Source organism: Anabrus simplex, chromosome 2, assembly GCF_040414725.1.
Source record: "Anabrus simplex isolate iqAnaSimp1 chromosome 2, ASM4041472v1, whole genome shotgun sequence".
Lineage (NCBI taxonomy): Eukaryota > Metazoa > Arthropoda > Insecta > Orthoptera > Tettigoniidae > Anabrus > Anabrus simplex.
Window position 1 is genome coordinate 212443546 of NC_090266.1, and position 17356 is coordinate 212460901.

Below are 17356 nucleotides of genomic sequence, written 5' to 3' on the forward strand. Positions count from 1 at the left end.
AGAACGGCCACTCTCGGTGGGGTTTGAAGCAGGATAGTATTTTAAATATTTTTTTAATATCAAAATCTCTGTGCTATGACAGAATCTAACCTAACATAAAAAATGCTGAATATTTTATAAACCTCCATATAAATGAAATCATATCTTACTCCGCATCAAAACTGAAAGCTAGGGTCTACCAGTTATTGATTGTCTTGAATATCCTAAATGTGCAGTCAACTTTACTGTTTGAAAATGTGATGGATGTTATCGTAAAGAGCAGCGCAAGGAGCTCATGTTAATCCAAGGCTGAACACAAAACTGTTTGCTTATGAAAATGATGAGAGGCAATTTTAAGAAGAGTCTGATACAGTACACGAGAAGTTGAAAGAATGGGATATGAATTAATGTGGAGAAAACCAAGGCAGATGTGATGGCACGGAGAAGACAGGGAGAAGAGAGATGAGAGGAGATAATAGGCGTTGATATTGTGGAGTGTTTCAAGTACTTATACAGTGAATTAAAGGATAGTTCAAGGCTAGATATGAAAATAAAATGTCCTACTACTTCGCTGAATGGTCAGCGTCTAGGCCTTCGGTTCAGAGGGTCCCGGATTCGATTCCCTGGTGCGTCCAGTTAATAATTCTCACTCTGCGACTTGGAGTTTGTGTTTGGCCCAACAGTCTCCTCTTCATACATACACGACATACCACACTACAAACCACAGCAGAGGCATTTAATATTGATTACGATCTTTTCCTACAATTGGCTTTACGTCGCACCGACACAGATAGGTCTTATGGCGACGATGGTTTGAAAACGGGATACTACGGAAAACAATTTTCAGTGCTGCCGACAATGGAGTTCTAACCCACTATATTCCACTATCTCCCCAATGCAAGCTCACAGCTGTGCGCCCCTAACCGCACGGCCATCTCGCTCGGTAGAATACGGTCTCTGCATAGTGCTGGCGACGGGAAAACTATCCGACCTAAAGAGGGCTATGTCAACATGTGTAACACAATTCGCACCCGGGAGTATAGAAGAAGAAGAAGAAGAAGAAGAAGAATATATCAAATCGCGGGTGTAACGTGAGCTTACTGTCTCAGAGTATGCATCTCCTACGGAACAAGGATATGATAAAGAAAGGACTACAGAAATACTGCAAAAGGTAACATACCTACAGTATCTATGATATAAAAAGCTGTGACATGACCAATGGCGGGACTGAGTGAACACTGGAAGTGAAATTTCTGAAAAAGCACGTTTCAAAAGACATATATATGAAGATATGCGGTAAAGAAATACAAGTTTATTAAAAACCTGAGATGGTCTGTACATGTTCAAATACTGACGAAGTTCCAGATGACAGTTGATGGACACAGTAGAGGTAGAGTGACCTGAGTTGTAATGCAGTAATGGAGGAACAGTGGAAGAAGGACAGCAGTAAGGTATACAGGAACCATATTGACTATTGACCATAACCTGGCTGACAGGTTCAGTTGAATATGAACACACATACACGTGACGCTTTTCGGAACCTTATTTCAAGGGGAAATGGAATCAGATTTTGGGTAAAAGCAATAAATGTTTATCTTAATTTACTGTCTGGGCCTTCCTCTTAAAAACAACGCGTTGAATATTATTCTAGCATAATTGTAACAATTTTATTTTTATGTTTGTCTGAGAAAGGGTATGGCGCCTTTCTCACTTCTATCTGTCATGACTGACTCCAACCCTGCCAAACTTCATTTCACACTTCAAAATTCCTGCTTTTCAAGGAGAAGTTAATATGTTGTATAAGAAAATGTGGATTTCACTAGTTGGCAGCCCGCAAGCGATGTTCTTCTATTTTCAATGTATATTCCTTGACATTTGTTCTCCTTAATGTGTTTGTAAACATTGTAATTGTTTCTAATTTCTGTTGGTGCGGTATCAATTCTTTAGTGATCTGTCTCTCTGTGGAAATGTCTGTAGTTAGTATTAACGTGCTTAAGAAGCGTGTGAAACGGCAGAGGAAAAAGACATCCGATTTTCAAGCCACCAAAAATAGTTCTTCACCATCATGTGGTTCAGTCCATGTGGGACCAGCTGTGTCCAACTTCAATTATAAGCTTTCTCCTAGTGAAAACCCTTCTCTTCCTAGAATATGTAGTAGTTTTTCCCATGGAAAACTGAAAGATATTGAAGAAAAATATAGTTCAATAGATAAAGGAGAGGAGCGTTTTGAAGAAATAAAGCCAGTCCTCAGGGGCCTATGGGACAAAAATCTCCTGGAGAAATGTCACCATGAAAGAACTCATAACCGCAATGAGGGTGTGGACAGTGTCATTTGGAACAGATCCCCTAAAACAGTGTTTGTCGGAATAAATACACTTCATTTCGGGGTGTATGATGCAGTGACTTGATACAACCAGAGGTGTCTTCCACTTTAACTTGTCCATGCATGCTTGGAGAGCAGGCAGGCAGGCTGGTCGCACGTAGGCAGTACGCTGCCCTCTTGTCCAGGTCAAGCTCAGCACAATTTGGGCAGGCTGCAGCCAACTTGGCTTTCTTGTTTTCCTTCTTCTTCCTATTGTGCTACGAAACGTAGCACTAAGATCGGCCCCACTTCACCCTCGAGATCAATAAGTTAAGGCTTCCCTAAATATCCTTAGAAACGATATAAGTCGAGCCCTGCGCGAATGTACAAAGTATTATCCGCATCCGCGAATTGTTATCAGCGGATATTGTAAATATTCAGCTATATTACAGAAAAGGTATTGAAACGTATAGATCTGTTAACATAATACAACAGGCCTGATACCTGGCACCAGACCCCCTACAGTCAGAGGTTTATGAGGGATTTACTCCTGCGACAACTATCGACGTATTGCGTAGTTCCCTTACGGAAAATTTGTTCCTTCCTTCCACTAATTGTGGGCAGGAGCCAGTTTGGTTTTGGTCAGATTTACGGGTTATAGTCACAGGGCTCCTTATGTATCACCATTTTCCCATACTAATGTGGAGGGTTGCCTAGCAACAAGCAAAAATTATAAGAGTATACCTGAGGGAAAATCAATAAACTTCGTTATTTAAAAATGATTAGCAAATTTATCCGCACTGCCAAACAGTTTGTGTCCGCCAAGACACTAACTTCGTGGATGTCCGCATCCGCGTTGGGCTCTAGCTACAAGCTGGGCATCAATGTCGTGATCACCGCCTAGCATTTTATCTGTGGGGATTCTCGTTGATTCTCGTTTTCAGTATTCACGACATCTAGTTATTGCAGCATGTCAAAATAGCTGTTCCACTGAATGCTGTAATGATTATAATCTCACTCGTAGGTAACCAGATATTTTACTAAATGTATAGCAGTTAACACATTGGGAATATTTTCCTTCAAAGAGGACTCGCTAAGAACATGCATAAAGTCCGTATTAATAATGGAAATTGTTTTCACCTGCTGAGAGCCTTAACGATATTGCTTTATGGTCTGTTATAAGTGTAATATTGCAATATGTCCACGAGAAACGCTTAGACATAGGGTGACCAACTGTTGGCGGAAGGAGTGAGGGGCAAGACAGTCCACAAGTTTGGGGGACTGCAACATTTTTAGCTGTAATTTTAAAATGTCAAACATCGTAATATTTTTAAAAGCATTGTATTGCCAGTTTCCCTCTTTACTTGACCAAGACTACTCTTACTCAAGTAATAACATAGAAAAAGACATTTCATTTATCTTTACCATTTCTTATCCAGTCTGTGGGTTGAAGACCCTTCATCCATGAGAAGAACTGAACGTCTTTTTGCAAAGTTTACAGAATGCCTCGTGGATGTTATTCAATCAGGAGATACGTATGGCGCGTTTGTTTCTCATTTTGCATTATATGCACATACGCGTTTATTTTCCCCTCTTGCCTTCTTGGTTTTAAATGGTGGCTTTCTTTTTTGTGACGAAGTAAAAGTACAGTCATCACTATCGGACGTCGAATCCATTTTAAAAATAACAAAAAATTAAATAAAAACAATTCAACACGTCTATTTTGACGCTCTTCGTGCTACAGAATGGCAACGCGCGCCAAGCTACGCACTAATGGTAACTCGCAAATCACAAGGTACATGCGCAACGCTTCTCCAAAAATGCCATAACCTGCTACTTTGCACTTTCAAAGATCATACTGTTGGCAACGTTTAAGTTATATTTAGTTAAAGCTACATGGCAGGACGGTTGCGTATTGTGAAAATTCATACCGATGACAATAACACGAAAATTTGTTGAGATAAAAACGAAACAACTGCGGTAAAAAAGACGTCCCGCGCGGGACGTTTACAAAATACCTTAAAATGCGGGATGTTGGTTTCCCTATAGAACTTTTAAACGATCTCCAAGTCACCGCAAATATTTTTCACCAGTTTCTGGAAGCCATGGAACACCGAACACATTAATACAATACCGTATATATTTATTCAAATAACACTCTACATATATATGCATTCGCTTGATATTGTTTGTCCACAGATCAGCGACACATGCACCAGACTGAATAGCATGCACTATGTTGGAAAACGTTTTACTGCTCGCTTTGTCTTCGAATATTTATACTTTCCTGACTACTGTGACTCGAGTGGGTAAAATACGGTATTTGCAAAATACAACGAGCAGTATTTTTTGCACATTTCAATCAATTCTTTGCCTGAATTAAAAGAACCTTTGCCCTCAATGGTGGTAAATATTCTCAAAGCCTTGGTGAACATTTCCATGCGTTTGTCAGCCATCAATATTTATCGACTGTAGTATGATCTTTTTTCAAATTTGTGAACATCTAACATACTTCAGATTTCTGAATGTGTCCTTAGTATGCTTTTACAAAAATTGCGCTGTGAAAATCTACACATGAAAATTTTTCTGTGCTGTAGTAGAGCACTCCTTCTAGTATGAGACACAGTTCTTAATCACTCCTCGAGTTCAGTTTACTTCTCTGCTCCTTCCTCCACTAATAACTGAGCTGCGCTAAACGAAATACACCAATGTTCATAAAAACCAGAACACCTTGAAAGACTACAGACAGGAAGTTCACATTCACAGGAAATGTGCATTAGTATGTTTTGAAGAAATGATTAGCATTTGAATCATGTCGGCCTTCAGTTCAAGGTCCACATCGATATCTCGGCGCACCACCACCGACTGGTAAAATGTGCCTGCGGATCTCGTTGTCACTATAAACCGAAGGTAATGGATCGGTGTGACGTGAGCAGACGTTCAGGATGCCTCGCAGGTGTATGCGAGAACCGTACCGTCAGATGAGTGAGTTTGAATGAGGGCGCATTATTGGCATGAGAGAACGTGATGCATCCATCCGGGAAATTGTTGCTGATATGCGACGAAGTGTGTCGGCAGTACAACGGGTGTGTTCAGAATGGTTCACAGAAGGCTGTAGAACACGACGAGATGAGTCTAGTCGCACCACCAAGACCAACCCCCGAGAAGATCGACACCTCATCCGAAAGGCATTGCAGGACAGATCTGCGTCCTACTCGGCTCTCGCGCAACATTGGAACAGTGTAACACATCGTACACTATCAGGAGTGACAGTCCATCGCCGTTTATTACGGTCTGGGTTACCGGCGCCTTGTCCACTTCTCCGTCTACCTTTGAATAATGTGCATAATCATGCTGGACTGCAATGGTGTGTTGAACGACCTCACTGGGGAAAGGAATGGCAGCAGGTAATGTTTTCGGACGAATCCACGTTCTGTTTTTTGAAAACGATGGCCGCATTTTGGTTTTCCGCAGACAAGGGAAAGGCATCACATTGACTGCATTCGCACAAGACATACATCGCCATCTCAAGGCCTTATGGTGTGGGGTGCTATTGGGTACAACCACAAATCACATTTGGTGCGTGTCCAGGGAGCTGTGACCAGTTTGAGCTTCGTGAATGACATCCTGCGACCCGTAGCCATACCCTTTCTGCACGACACACCAAACGCCATATTTCAGCAGAACAAGGCGGCCACATGTTGCTGCACGAACATGTGGTCACAAGATGTCAGACTGTTGCCCTGGCCCGACCGATCACCGGGCTTGTCGCCAATCGAAAATTTGTGGGATATGGTGAAACAACCTGCGTGGCGCTGTGACACAACGCCAACCACTAAAGATGAACTGTGGAACCAGGTAAATGCAGCATGGATGGCTATACCACCAGGCCGACATTCGCGCTTTACACGCGTCGATGCCATCAGGCATGGAACAAGTTATCAATGCCCATGGAGGGCCCAGTGCCTACTAGGCAACAGAACACATGCTGAACCTAGGTGACTGAAAAGCTAATCGTTTCTGCAGAACATACTAATGAAGATGTCCTGTGAATATGAACTTCAAACAAGGTGTTCTGTTTTTTTATGAAACTGAGTATACTTAGTTACACTAACCCATAGAAACACACTGTTATACACTCTAGTTAAGTCCGGCAGCCCAGACGGGTCCTGCGAAGCCTGACAGGCTTAACGAAACCCAGATTTGGTGGATATGGCTTGTACGCTTGGTACTCGTGCACTCTTTTGTTTGGTGACATCCAAGCTAAGCTGCTCTGCTTGTTGCAGAGTTACTTGGGTAAGCAACCTGAAGTGCAATTTGTACGCCTTTGAATACAACCAGGGGAATATTACTAACTGCCACATTCTTGAAAAGTTAGGGTTGCATGCTGGTTCTCAAACAGTTGACACTATGCTGGCTTTAGATAAACTCCGACTCCGAAATGGAGATAATGCAAACAAGATCTTGCCGAGCTCGAAGCTGCAGTTGCTTAAGTGCGGCCAGTATCCAGTATTCGGGAGATAGTAGCTTCGAACCCCACTGTCGGCAGCCCTGAAGATGGTTTTCCGTGGTTTCCCATTTTCACACCAGGCAAATGCTGGGGCTGTACCTTAATTAAGGCCACGGCCGCTTCCTTCCCAGTCCTAGCCCTTTCCTGTCCCATCGTCGCCATAAGACCTACCTGTGTCGGTGCGACGTAAAGCCAATAGCAAAAATTAAAAAAATCTCAGCCAGAAAAGCAAGGCAAGTTAGAAGAGGTGCATAGTGAAGATTAGAGAATACGTTTTGAGATGAAGGGAGCGAAGACTATGCAGAAGGGATGTTTTATCTGTGAGTTCAGATTCCCGTAAGTATAAAATTGTCAAATCCAGGGAATATTTTTTCAGCTTGTAATGGCTCTATCCGTATGAAATTTTGTGGACATGCCCATTATTATGCTTTAGATGTACTGAAAGAGTTTTAATTAAAAATAATTTTTGACACCTCCGTACAGGCCATGAAGGCCCTTGGAGGAGTGGAAGGTAAAGGCTTCCACCACTGCTAACCGCGGCACGTGATGGGGTAGAGTGGTTAGCTCTACGCCCGGCCGCCTTTGCCCCCAGGAATTAACCTGGTACTCATTTTTGGTGTAGGCTGAGTGAACCTCAGGGCCATTTGCACCTCCGGAAGTGGAAATCTCGTTTCTTAAATTTTACGACTTCCTGACGGGGATTCGAACCCACGTTCTTCCGGGCGGACCGAGCATGCCTTCAGCGCCTCGGCCAAGCAGCCCCTAAAAAAAAAATTTAGTGACAGTTTTAGAGGCCAAAATGTTCAGATTTTCGAAAAATATATACTTAGGAAAAATTCACCATCCCAAACTAGTACAGAAACTACATCTGTGTGCATTCACTGTAAAAACTGGCTCTGTGGCTACAGTAGTTTATAAGGAAATTTTCCCTACATTATGCATAATACGGCATTGTGAAAATAAGTGACTCCGTTTCCCCTTAATTCTACAGAATGCAGTCCTGTGCAAATTAGTCTTTATTTTATCCACAAAGAGTTGACGCGATATTCTACGCTACTTGTTTTCTTACATAAAGAATCTGGTCATAAATGAGGAGCTGGACACTGAAGAATGATAACACAGGTACGTCCTTCGAAATGATGATAATGCAGTTTGTTGAGTTTCTAGCCTTGAAGACTGATTGTATGAGCAAAAGAAAAATTTTCGATGCATTTTTATATCCTCCTCCAATCACCATATTCCGTATTTCACAGAGTTCGTTAAACCTGGTGATAAATCCTGATGGTAGATCACTTTCTTCTTACAGCTCCAATATTCTTTAAAGAAAGCGTTCGGAGTGAATTTCGAAGGATTGACGCGATTTAATTGAATCGAGTTTATGACAATATGCTACGGCATACACAAGGTGCATCGAGACACAAGGACATCATTTTCAACACATTCTCTAATCAGTCTTCTCCCTGATCTTTTTCAAATTACCTGGGGTCGACATTTTGTATGGATTTAGCCCAGTTTTATGGCCAGGAGCTGGCCCTACGATCTAGGAGTAGCGTGTCTGCCTCCTACCCGGAGGCCCTGGGTTCGAATTCCGTTCAGAGCAGAGATTTTTATCTGAATCTATGAGCTGGTTCCAGGTCCACTCATCCTAGGTGATTACAGTTGAAGAGCTATTTGACGGTGACATAGCGGCCTGGTCTAGAAATACGGTCGAGAGTACGACCTGGTAATCTGCGGGCCTTCAGACCAGATGCCTTTCTTGACGGTAACCTTATATGGCAGGTTGTATTCACTACTGAGTGATTCTATGGTGGTTTTTTGCATGTCAATGTGTATTAAAAGGAACACAAACTCCCAGCCTAGTGCTAGAGGAATTAACCAGATAAAGAAAAATCCCCGACGAGCCGGTAATCAAACCCGAGGCCACCTGAACCGAAGACAACTACGCTGTCCATTCAGCCAAGAAACCCATCATTCTCTAATCATTAAGTTTGTAATTATCTTTGTACTGCACTTCGTGTTCGGCGTCCAAGACCTATGCTCACTTTCCTTACGAGACAGCGTTCCGAGCGAAGTGAGTGGGGACGGGCCCGTTTTTCCTGGGCCACCCTTACAAATGATCTTACCTGTACTCAAAAACAATACCGATGGCTTTCTTTTAAAACTTCGTATGTTCCCAATGCTCTTCCTACCCACTGTATTAATTAAGACTGGTCATTCCTCCCAGCCACATATTGATATGCATTCCATAATAATAAGTTTCGCTGTGATCATTTTCCTATGCTTATGTGTAAAGGGAAATGGACCTTACCTTACCGTACTGTAGGGATATTGTTTGCATGGCGAATGTACGTACTTCTACAGTATAATGTATTTCATGTTAATTTTCCTTTACACATTGTGTATGTTGGGTATTCAGCCCGAAGGCTGGGTTGAACCTCCAGAGCTGCACCAAAAGCTATCATAGACTGCCTAGGCGTCACTGAAGAGGCATACTAGGGAAATGAGGAGTGAGGTAGTTTCCCGTTGCTTTCCTCACCGAGCCAGAAGTTGCTATTGCATATCAGTCTGCCAAGCCCACTGAGATGCACGCACCCACCGACTCTATGAGCGATATTTTCACAACATTCATAACAGGGACTGCCTGCATAAGGAATGGCATTGCTAGCATCGCTCATACCTCAGTCACTGTCATATTGTCAAAGCCAAGGATGAGACTGAGACAAGTCAATGAAAGTAACAAATTGCTCTAGCCCATACCAGAAGATATAGCGCATTGTAAACACTACATCTTGCCAGCACACCATTAGCATAGGAAAATGAACACAACGAAAATTATTCTGATCGACTGCATATAAATCTTTGCCCGGTAGGCGTGATCAGTCTTAAGGAAAATAATGGGTGGGAATAGCAATGGGACATACGAGGTTTTAAAATAGAGCTATCGATATGTATCATAAATCACCACGTCTATTATCACAATTAGAAACATATCCATTGATCAACAATAATTTGCTGTTGCTTTGGAACTGTGAATTGGATGTAACTGTCAGAACCACTTAACTAACTTGCAATTACTGGCTGTTTTATACTGGAACAATAAATATGTCATTTTAACTTAATATTCATATTTAAATACATGTGAACACTATAACAACATGAAACTCGTTTCCCTGACCCCATTGTTAAGAACTGCTTAACAATTGATTGAACTGATGGTCATTACCGCCATTCCTCTGTGAAAGGGAGCGTAATGTAACTCTGCTGTCTTCACGTACTATTTCTCATTAAAGAATATCTCCTTTCGTTAACCTCCTCCTTTGTGGCCTTATTCCTACCAGCTGGGCTCGAATTTCCATTGCTATGTACGTATTGTGTTAAAATACTCCCACTTGGATTCTTTTAAGCTATTCAGGTAATGTATCCTTACATTTACAAAGTATTATTACTGTTCTAACTTACGCATACAACTGGTTTTATAGAACTGCGGTGTTTGTAACGCTCCGTCCACGCTGCTACTATCTACAGTTTATTCATCTTTATTTCCATCAAACAAGCCTATCTCCAAGCCTACTAGACGCCGAAGTAGCCCAACGTGAACAAGATATCATCTGCTCCTTTTCAGCTCCAGCTAGAAAACAAATGAGATGTAACGAGTCAATGTCACACACCGTTAACTTGTGACACAGACGCTGAGGCTTATCTAAATATAATGTATATCTCTATGCTAGCACCACATAGGTTTAACGCATTCTTTTGTTATAAGTCCGTTGTGCCGCTCGAACTTCGTTAATAAAAGGCAGGATATCATCCAGAAGACTTGCCTAGGGAGTTGTATAGCACCACTGGAATCTTGATGGTAGGTTATACAATTTATTCTAGAAGAGAATTCTTTAATGCTGAATGTCTAGATTCATTTGAATTGGGAAGTTTTGAAAATAATCTTGGAGAATGACTTGAAATCTCATTTCTCTTCCATCTGACCTGAAGGAACAGTAATGAACATGTCTGAGCATAATCCTAGGTAAACAAGTAAAGTCTTATAAGACCTTGTTCACAATGAATCATTGCACCATACCCAACCCTTAAAATAGCCCTTAGGTCAATACTGAATTGCAAAGCGAGACGTGTTATCCAACTTTAGCGGTCATTACAAAGCACCGTACTTCGTACTGAACTTGGTACTAAGCTACGCATCAACCCTGGCACCACGTCGCACCTAGCACCTCATTCTGTTAAGAGCTCGGCAACAGTCTTCCTCAAGTATTGAATAAAGAGCAATTAACTGGTTTAGTCTAACACATAATCGAATGTTTTTAATAGTTATTCCCATAAAACAAAAATTAAACCTGCCTGGATGATAAAATTCTCCGTATTACTGTGGTTACCGATTCAATGAATAACCTCCATGTCTACTTTTTACCAACAAAATACCACGCAGTTGGACTGGAAGTAATATCAAATCTTCGTCAGACGAAAATGAGGTGCACGTCATGAAAAAAAATTGCACCGAAAATGTTTCCGTTTATAATTACAATGTTTAATAACATTTTTATGATTGCACATTATTATGACCTTCAGCATACATACGACTCGTTGCTGCCATGGATACATGGGTGTATTTAAATGAGTTACAAAAGGGGGTGGTTATTGGTTTGTGGAAAAAAGATTTGCAGTATTTATAAAACAGCGTACTTCGTGAACCGCTCCTATGCTTCTGTGGTGGAAGTGTATCGTGAATTTTCGAATGGCATCATTGTGAATAACTAATGCGGTGGCTGCGGAGCAACACGTATAATTCTTCTTCTTCCGTTTTTCCCGCATTTGTGCTCTTGCGGGTGCGAACTGTGTCGCACATGTGGATTTGATCCTGTTTTACGACCGGATGCCCTTCCTGACAGCAACGCTATATATATGGATATTCTATGGTGGTTGGTAGTGTGGTGTGTTATCTGAATGTAAAGAGGAGAGTGGTGGGACAAATATAAACGCCCAGTCCCCGAGCCAGAAGAATTAATGAGAGGCGGTTAAAATCCCCGACCATGTTGGGAATCGAACCCAGCACTCTTTGAGTCGAAAGCATCAACGCTGACCAATCAACAAAGGAGTCGGGAGAAGCACCATGTACACTCAACCACACAAAAATTGGCCGTCGCTAAAAATTACTTTCTTTCTAACTCCTCTTATTTGCTAGTTGTTTTACGTCGCACCGACACAGATAGGTCTTTCGGCGACGATGGGACAGAAAAGGGCTAGGAGTGGGAAAGAAGCGGCCGTGGCCTTAATTAAGGTACAGCCCCAGCATTTGCCTGGTGTGAAAATGGGAAACCACGGAAAACCATTTTCAGGGCTGCCGACAGTGGGGTTCGAACCTACTATCTCCCGAATACTGGATACTGGCCGCACTTAAGCGACTGCAGCTATCGAGCTCGGTCCTCTTATTTGAAACAGGATGAACATATTGTGCAGGTGGTAAGGTTCAAACCTCGAGTTTCGGGAATATATACAATTATATATTTCTCTACCGTCCATTGTTTGTGAGGTTGAGTGTACCATTTCTTTGATGGCTGAACATCGACTATGAAGATCTCTAAGGGTCAACCGAGAAGCTACAATCGACCAAGAGGCTACAAGATGTCTGTTCCAAACGACAGTTCAGCGAACCCTGCTACGAATGGAACTCCGAAGCAAACGGATGTGCACTGTATCCTTGATAACGAAATGTCTAGAATTGTACCTGCAATGATTGGTGAAGGGTTGCCTTCTCCGGTGAGTCCATTTTTCAGTAGACCACCACCACCAATGAATGCTGATTTTCTTCGCTTGGAGTGAATGGGACCTTCCAGAAGATAATTAGAAATGTTAGACGCCTGTCTTATAGAAGGTTAGAATAGCACGACAAAGACTTCCAAGTACTTCTCTAGACTCTCTGGTACCGAGCTTAAGTGCGGCCAGTATCTAGTAATCGGGAGATAGTGGGTTCGAGCCCCACTGTCGGCAGCCTTGAAGATGGTTTTCCGTGGTTTCCCATTTTCACACCAGGAAAATGCTGGGGCTGTACCTTAATTAAGGCCACGACCGCTTCCTTCCAAATCCTAGGCCTATCCCATCGTCGCCATAAGACCTATATGTGTCGGTGCGACGTAAAGCAAACAGCAAAAAAAAAGTCTCTCTGGCCTTGAATCTCTTTATATCTTTGGTCTACCGACGATCCTCACGTTCGCTGTCTGGATCGTCCACCAAGCACTTTCCAATGGCTGCATGGTGCCCTGCTGATAACATGGCTCCAGATACCTTGAGAAACCTACCAATGCCTTCATGAGTCACTCCTTGCCCGTCTAGTGGCATATTAACTGGTGCAAAGGCGGACACAATTCGGCTCAACGATCAGCGCTCCAACTCATTCAGGTAAAAGAGTATGCGCTCTTACGGAAGGTACAGCCTAGCAGCTACTTGCACTGTTCGCAGTTACAGCTAGAGGAAAGGCGCGTATCAGAACAGATTTAAACGTTTAACAGTTTTATTGTAGGCTACCTAATGTCTCGTTCTATTCAGTGCAGTGTACTAAATTATGGCGAGGAAGCAAGATAATGTATTTTGTGTATACAAACATATGCTACGTAAATACATTTAATTAAACTCATTTCATTACGTTATGCGTAGGAAACGCAATTAATTATTTTTACATGTGATAAGTTGGTACTCCTTTGACTACTACCTGCAGTCGTGAAAATACAGTAAGCCTACATAGAATCTGGCGTAGGAATAGAGCATAAACAATGAACGACGAACGATCTGCTCGACTGTATTTTGTAAACACAATATTTTCAGCCACGCACGTTGCTGTGGCCTTTCTTGCGCCTAAAGTCCGCAAGTCACCATCGTGTCTTTAGAGCACTAACTACTAGGAGTTAGCTGATCTCCGCTCATTCCGCGCTTATGCCGTTAGCTCCAGCAGTGGGCTCTCATTGCCCAACTATGAACTAGAGAAACCTTCAAGAATGAAAACATTCTAACATACCTGAAAAAGAAAATCGTACATTAATAACAGAATGGAATGGTCATATACAATCAAGTCACCCTTACTGTATATCATGCATATATATATTTTCAAAATTGTTTACATTGAATATACTTGTCAGTGGGTGATTTTAAGAACAAGTGCAAAACATTATTTGAATGTTAAAATTATGTGTTCAACACCTAAATAAACATGAAAATGTTTTCTGAACTTTGTGTAGTTTGATTCACTTATCTTGTTGTTAAACTGTTATAATTTTCAGGTATGTAATAATGTAATAATAATATAGAATTGGAGACGAAAATCTCTCACAAGGGAAGGCGAAGTGTTAAATGTAGATGTAAGCTAAACCAGTAGAAAAATACTATAAAAAATGATATAAACAAGCATCTCACGTGACTAGCTCATCACGCGAGATCAATCGAACAGAGCTCGCCATCTCGAAGGAGGACGTTTTCCTTCTTCGGACACTACAGGCTAATTCATTAATTCATTCAATAATATTTTCATGAGTTTATATGTCGTGTTTGACAGAGTGAAAAACGTACATTTTCAATTGACGAAGTCAACACTGAAAAGTATGGCTGCCAAATTAACATATTAACTACTGGTCATAATAATTTGACTCAACTAAATGTTTATCATGTAAAATGTTTTGTGTTAGATGGAGAGTATTAGTCAGCTCTCCACGTCTCTTGTCAGCCTAAAATTGGCAAAATTTTACTGTAAACAAGTCGTTTATCGAAGTCATGTATTTAACAAATTATTCCAGGTATTCTTATTAAATTCTCAATATTATACGAAAGCTGTGAATGTGACTCGACTATAATTTGATAGCGTAAAATGATTTTGTAGAAGATGGCTATTATGTTGAATAGGGCCTAATTATTCTTCACGTCTTTTGTCAGTGTAAAACGGGCAAAGTTCTTCTCTAAATAAGTTGCTCGTCTATCATAGAAGCCTTGTATCTAAGAAATTATTTCTGGCATATGTGTTGAATTCTCAGAGTTAATATTATAAGAAAGTTGTTAACCATTTTTATATACGAACGCAACCTCATTTAAAATGTACTGAATTCGTACTTTCAATACGTGGCCAAAGTATATACTGTAATGTGTGAAGATATCTACACAGGCAATTAACAACACTTGTACATATATATAATTAACAGATCAAATGCCAGTGACTTACTAGCATCTTCACCTCAAGCCAAAACTTCCTAAATAAGTGGACGCAAGTGCAACCGACCACGCCAAGTTTCAATAGACTGGTGAGAGAGGGGAAAAAGCGGAAGGGATGCACACCCTAATTTCTACCCCTTCTCGTTAAATGAACATTCTTACCTATCTACACAGGTAATTAACACCACTTCTACATATCCGTATGTAATTAACATAATAACTCCCAATAAGTTACCATCATCTTCACCTTAAATCGGAATTTCCTAAATAAGTGGGCGCAAGTTCAATGGACCACGCAAAGTTTCAGGAGACTGGCGAGAGAGGGAAAGAGGAAAAAGAGATGCGCACCCTAACTTCTACCCTTTCTCGTCCTGTGAATATCCTCACTTGTCGTTGAGCAGTCCACTTACTACACAACGTAAACCTTCCTTGGGCAGGCAGTCACTTGTCCACAGTCAACATTTTCCATTATTTTTCTACTGTGATGCAACATATGGAACTACTAACCCTACATAGAAACTTTACCTGAATGCTAACACTTTCGCTTTTAAATTATTGATATTTTCATGATATTATAAAACATCCTTGTAACAAATGGCAATATACTAACTTATCAATTTCAATTCCCGCTATATGTCTGGGTTTTATTTTTGCGAGTAATTAAAATTCCGTGAATAATTTGGCAATCTGTCAGTATGCAGTAAATAAACTTAAAACTCCGAATATAAACGTTCTGTGTACCGAGTTATTTAAGTAGCCACAATACGGCGTGTAAAGTAACCTCACTTTCACTTTTCGGATATTAAGATAAATTCCGGTTCACGTGCAAAAGGGGAAAGGTCGAGACGGGAATTGTGACCGCAGTTGGCAAATTACACAAAGAATAATAAAAGAAATAAATTTTGAAGTGTGTAAATTAATCTTAAGGTCGTCATAACACATCGCAACATAAAATTCCATATACCAGGTTATACAACATGACAACTGCTGATAGGATATTGGAAGAGGCATGGAACCCTATGTGGTTGTGGAACGTACACTTTTGCGATAAAAGAAACCGGAGAGAGTAATTTCCCTTGGATTGCAATATTTACTTAGAAAGAGACAAAATCAGAAACTCAAAAATTGAAAACTTTTAGACACACAGTTACAAGAGGGAATTGCTGTAACTGTTCATTGACGTACGGTACCTGCACTTTTACATCACGCACAAACAATGACTTTAACTGATACATGTGCCTTGGCAACAAAATTGACACTTTGAAAACCTAATCAGACGATACATGTCGATTAAAGTAAGGGCTAGTCACATTCAACACAAACAAAAACTAATTAACACTTTTACACTTTCAAAGAAATGATTGCATTCTGTGACACCGCTGAAACACTTCCCGTCGGTGGAGTAGGAAAGCAATCATATCGGTTAGGTTACACGCATTTAACGGGAATCAAACCCGGAGATGATAGCAGGAATCAAAATATGTGAAAACTGTCGCGTAGCACTGAGTAGCTCCTTGATACAAAGCATATCATATGGCAACAAAATATTTTGAAAGTGATTCAGGCAGATTTAAGGCAGAAAATTTGTCTCTTTTTCACTGAATTTTTAGAATGTGGTATGTCCTGTTTTTATTAATAGACTTTTTTCATTTTAATGCGTTTTGTGTTTCATGTCCTTTACACATTGTAATTTTTAGCACAATTACTGAAAACATTTAATGGTAATTGTTCACAGATTAGTTAGCGCTGAATGCATTTCACGGAATTTTAAATTTATTTTTAAGAGCAATGAACCATTCGAGCTTTTAATAAAGGTCATTTTGGAAACATTTTAATAACAATTTTGACAAGAATGTTGACAATTATTATTCCCCATAACCTGTACTTATAATAAGTATTAAATTTCTGAAAGAAAAATTCTTGGACCGAAATGGTCTGTTTCTGGATACTGGGAGCACTAGCGGAAATGGTTGGCAGCATATGGGACAGAGCACATCTTAACTAACAACAATAGTCTGTCAGTGTAATGCTGTTGTTGGTAAGTTTCAGGTGACTCAGGACGTTGTAGACTATCACATTTGAGGCTTAGGTTTCACCCCAACTTTCATGATTCCCTTTTAATCTCATTCTTTAATCGTCCTTTCGCTTTCTTCTACTCATTACGACAGTCATCTTTATTATCGTCCTGATAATAGGACTTAAAGACCACGGAGCTTTTCTGCTCATAAAATAACACCAAGCACCATTATAGCCAACAGGTTCGTTATCACTGAACAATATTTCCCCATCAGCGCTGCTCGCCGTTAGTGAACTTTGTAATTAAAACATGAAACTGGGATTCCGTGGTGTAGGGGTAGCGTGCCTGC